We start from the raw sequence: 4,873 nt of genomic DNA, 5'->3' as shown, positions 1-4,873 counted from the left end.
CCGCATTCGGAAACTGTCACATCTACGAACACGCGGAAAAAAGACGAAAAATAAAGGTTTATACAAATATAAAACGTAAAAGTAATATGGTAGAAATTAAAATTGTCATTTATTCACTTTCAGTTCCGGAATATAATTTTCACCATCGATCTTTCTTTGGCCGGCAAATAACTTTATCCTTAAATACGGCTCTTCAATTTTAATTTTCAATTTAATTATCATCCGACGATATTATAAAATTGAATTGAAAATATATTACGAGTTCATTAATCCGGCACTCGGTAATTCGGAATGTTCGTTAATCTAGCAACACCAGATCTGGTCCCGTAGATGCGGATTAACGAAAGATTTAACCATTATAAACTCTAATAGGAACGTTGTCATTTTGTCTGTGGTTTTTCTGTCTCGCAAATCTTCGGGATTTTCGAAACGACCTCGTCGAGAGTAGATCTATATCCAGATTATTTTAAGCTTCGAACACGTGTTTATTTAATGTTCGAGGCTTAAAATATATACAGTATATATATATATAAAGTTATAAAGAGGCTATATAAGGGTGCGTTTACTTCTGCGTTAGCAGTGCTAATTCTGATAACCGGATGTGACGTCATTAGCACGTGTATTCGTGCTTGCTTGTCCAATTCGAAAGTGAACACATACGCTAACTAGAAATATGGCTGGAAACCGCCATATTTCTTGTTATTCGTAGCTGGCTGCGTCGGTTAAACGCTTCATTACCCGAGGCAAAAAAGGAATGTCGGAAAACGAGAAATGATAAGAGGAAACAAATAAATGTTATAATTATCTTATCACGTCAGCATCTCGAAACTCGTTCGAGAAGGAATTTTTACAATTGAGTGGAAAAGTGACGTACGGGTGGTAAATGGTATAACTTGAGTATATTAGTGATAAAATCTAACATTGGATATCATGTCATAATAAATCATATTTTATTAAACTTAATAAATATGTTTATTTTCATATTACTGACATCATTCTTTTACGCTAAGATTTCAGACGTCAATGATACGAGAACAATACTTGTATACGTGGCCCTTGGTAAGATAGAACCCCTCGAAATCAGTTTACTTCCAGCCTCTATAGGGAGTCACGCGCTTCGCTAATCCTATCGCGTGTATATTCTCCTCCAAATGCGGAACCCCAAACGGGGCAGTCCGGTCGCCATCCCGCTCGTCGACGTCACGCTTGCCAGCAAATTATGGCCCTATTACAGACACGAAGACCAATCTCTGTAACATAAATAATAAATGCATTAACTTGTACGTGACCTCTACTGATCGAAAATAATTTTTATCTCGAACCGGTACTACTATCTGTTTTCCACGCACCACGTCGGTCGAGCAGAATCAGTCGCGCGTTTCGCTGCCAGCCTCCGTACTCCCTAAAGCTATACAACATCAAGTAGCCCACGAACAGCCGAGCGGGCTACTCGTAGTCATCTGGAGTAAGTAATTAAACGCTCCCGGCCTGGCTCCCGATCGCGTCGTGTAAGTAGGCTGATTTCTTACGGGGGTCACATTTACAGATATGGTTCCTTTGACTTTTTGCTGCTGTGGAAATGCTCTGCAGCTCTCTTAATTATATGACGCACGATTAACGCTTAATTGTTTTTTAATGGGATTTTTTTTTATCAAATTTCATTCATCGTTCTAAAGTTGTAGTGCACGGATTTTTCTTGGGTAAAGTTATTTAAAGCTAGTTTCTTATGTCAAAAACGACCTCCAGTAGTTTTTTAATTTTTTTAATTAACATATTTTATTATATATACGTTTAATTAATTGGAAGCGGTCGGAAATCGCAATAAAAAATGTAATTTTTTTAAAATATTTAAAAATATACGGCCAGCTAGTATTCACCCTACTTTAAAACCTTCTCCTCCTGTAAATTTTATGAGAATGTTCCGCGAAAGACGATACCAGCTGTTCTCGAGGTCATCCAGCTTAAACACAATTACTCACCGGCGTCAGATTTCGCGGAAAGGCGAGACAATGGAAGTTAAACTTGCAAGCTTTCTCTTCAAAATTAACGCATTTCTTTAATTTTTTTTCAGTTTTAAGTATTTTTTATGTTTAATTACATTAAAATTAAAAATTGGTGGGTAGCAAAGGAGTTAACGTCCCAACAATGTCATTCACATCTACAATTGTGCTTTTTTGACAAGACTGTGTCTTGTTTATAAAATCTTACTGCCCGATTTTCTTACCAGCGTAGAAGTATGAAGGAGTGCGCGTCGAGAGTGTATATTTGGCACAGAGTACAGTATTAGGTGCCCGAATCATTCGCTCATAAAAAATTCAGACTCGTAGGTAGTCGGGGGACCGAGAATCGAGTCAAAATGGCAAAATACAAAACGGCGACCCTCTTCTACAAACGGGCAAAACGGCCACCTCGCCCCACCGAAGTCGGGTGAGGGATTGTACCACCCCAGTCGTTCTAAGAAGCGAACTCCGACCTTAGGACCGAACACGTAGTTTCTTCTACGTTAAATAAAATTTGTAATCTAATTTTGTAAATTTGGGAGGGCTTCAAATATGACATTAAAACAGGGTGTCGTTACCACTGGGTTTTTTAACATTATCTAGTATAGTAAAATCGTGGGACCGATAAAAATTTGACGTTATATTAGAGTCGTCGTTACATCCGATGTCGTTATAATCGGGTTAAACTGTATATTTTTTGCGCGAAATAAAAAAATAATTTCGGACGATACAATAGCCACGATTGTTTTTTTTCAAAAACGGGAAATTTTCGTTACGCAACGACAAAAATTCGACCCGGGCCGACACGCAACCGAGAGAAATTTGGAAATCGGATATGTTAATTTCGTGGGAAATGCACGGTGGCCGGCGAAGTTTGAACGATTCGCGCCCAGAAGCAGCGATACCAAAGATCGGAGAATGAGAATGAGACCCGCCTCGCGCGTCCAAGTGATTCGGTCTCCGAGATATAGTCTTGTCCCAAATACGGTTTTGCCGCTTTACTTGTTTATTTATAAAATAACACTTTTTGTATTTTTAATATGGAAAAACTGTTTCTTACTTATACTGCTTTTCCATTCACCCCGCCTGTTCAATTATTATCGACCTTTAAGGAGCTAAATCGAACAAGAAATGCCCTAACAAAGTCTCTAACGTAAGTTGATTCCTATAATCAAAAAATGGCAAGGAGGATACGGATAATAACCAAAATTTTGCGTGGAATTTTGAGAAATCCCCAAAGAGCGTCGTTTTTCTTTAAAAATGAATTTTGGTATAGAGCAAATAGAACAAAAGTCTTTTGCTCGCGTCGAAAAAAGTAATCGTTTCCATTGACCTTTTCCGGCCAACATTGTGGACACTGTTTACATCCTCCACCCGACTCTCGTCGTCACACTGACGAATACTATTCCAAGAGATCGAGCGCTCGGCTTCGGATCGTCGACCTGTGACGACCGAACGACCCCCGCGACGAAAAGAGGAAAGACGAGGTAGGAGCGACCAGTCTGACGTCGACCATGTTCCGTGACGAGTGCCGCCAGTCGACCTTCTTGGTGGCGGTTGGGATCGTTGCTTCTCTCTTCTTCTCGATCCGTCTGCTGATCGCCATTCTGCAAGGAATTCGCCTCTACGTCCTCGCTCCTCTCTTTCCCGTCGACCTCAAGAAATTCGGAAGATGGGCGGTGGTGACGGGTGCCACCGACGGCATCGGTAAGGCCTACGTCATCCAATTGGCCCGAAGAGGGCTGGACGTCATCCTGGTCGGCAGAAACCAAGAGAAGCTGAAAAACTGCGTGCGAGAACTGAAAGAACTAGGAGTCGCTACCGACACCGTCTTGGTCGACTTTGGACGGGGAAGCGAAATCTATCCCCTCTTCCAACAGAAACTGATAGGTAAGGACATCGGATTGCTGGTCAACAATGTGGGGACTCTCCTGCGTTATCCCTGCTTCTTCCTAGACCTGGAAGACCGGGAGTTGGTGGAACTGATCCTGATCAACGTCCTGTCGGTGGTGGCCACCACCCGGATCGCGCTGCCCTCCATGCTGGAGAATGGGAGGGGCTGTGTGGTCAACGTGGCCTCGGTTTCGGGATTGCGTCCCTTGCCCCTCAAGTCGACCTACTCCGCCTCCAAGGCCTTCGTGGTCTCCCTGTCGGAGGCCCTGAGTGTCGAATATCGAGAGAAGGGGGTGATTTTCCAGGCGCTGGTGCCAGGTTACGTCTCCACCAAGCTAGTCCAGTTCAGCCGCTATCTGCAGAAACGGTCGACTTTCGTGCCCGATGCCCGGACGTACGCCCGCAGCGCCATCCACACCCTGACCAGAAGTCGGACCGCCGCCGGTTACTGGACGCACGAACTACAGCGTTACGTGACCGACACTTTGCCCTCTTTCCTCTGGAACTGGAGCTCCGTCTTTGTTCAGGTCAACTTGGACAGCCGAAAAAAGCAATGAGACCCCTCCGAACACGGCTTAATTAAATGCTTTAACAGGTAGATTCGTTTGGTTTCTATTAAATCCATTAACGAACGCGTAACGATTCCGTTTTTGGTTACGAGCGACTTTCGGAAGGAGTTTATCGCGGGAGAGGCGTGAGACGAAAGGGGAAGGAAAGAACAAACGAGGCGCGTAGATGCGCCCGAGCGGGACAAAGGAGTAAAGAAGGTGCGAAGGAGGCTGTCGACGGGATTTTCCAATACGTAAAGACTAATATTTGGAGGAGGAAACGTCTGTACAGTTTGGAAGCTTCCGGTTTTCGGTCAAGACACTCGGATGCCCGAAGCGAAATAAATCCGGTCGGCTGTGAGAAAAAAATTCGATTTTAAAGCGGCGCGTCTACTTGCATACGATACGTGTGAATTTAACGAGATTTAAAAG

At 43.2% G+C, this 4,873-nt stretch overlaps 1 pseudogene; it reads left to right on the top strand.

Moving 5' to 3' along the window:
* Nucleotides 1-3,289: 3,289 nt before the first annotated feature.
* On the top strand, nucleotides 3,290-4,491 carry LOC111638424 (annotated as a pseudogene).
* Nucleotides 4,492-4,873: the final 382 nt, after the last annotated feature.

Source organism: Centruroides sculpturatus, unplaced genomic scaffold (assembly GCF_000671375.1).
Source record: "Centruroides sculpturatus isolate CEXI.00-Female unplaced genomic scaffold, Cexi_2.0 scaffold1067, whole genome shotgun sequence".
Classification (NCBI taxonomy): Eukaryota; Metazoa; Arthropoda; class Arachnida; order Scorpiones; family Buthidae; genus Centruroides; species Centruroides sculpturatus.
This window is presented reverse-complemented; position numbering and strand designations above follow the sequence as displayed.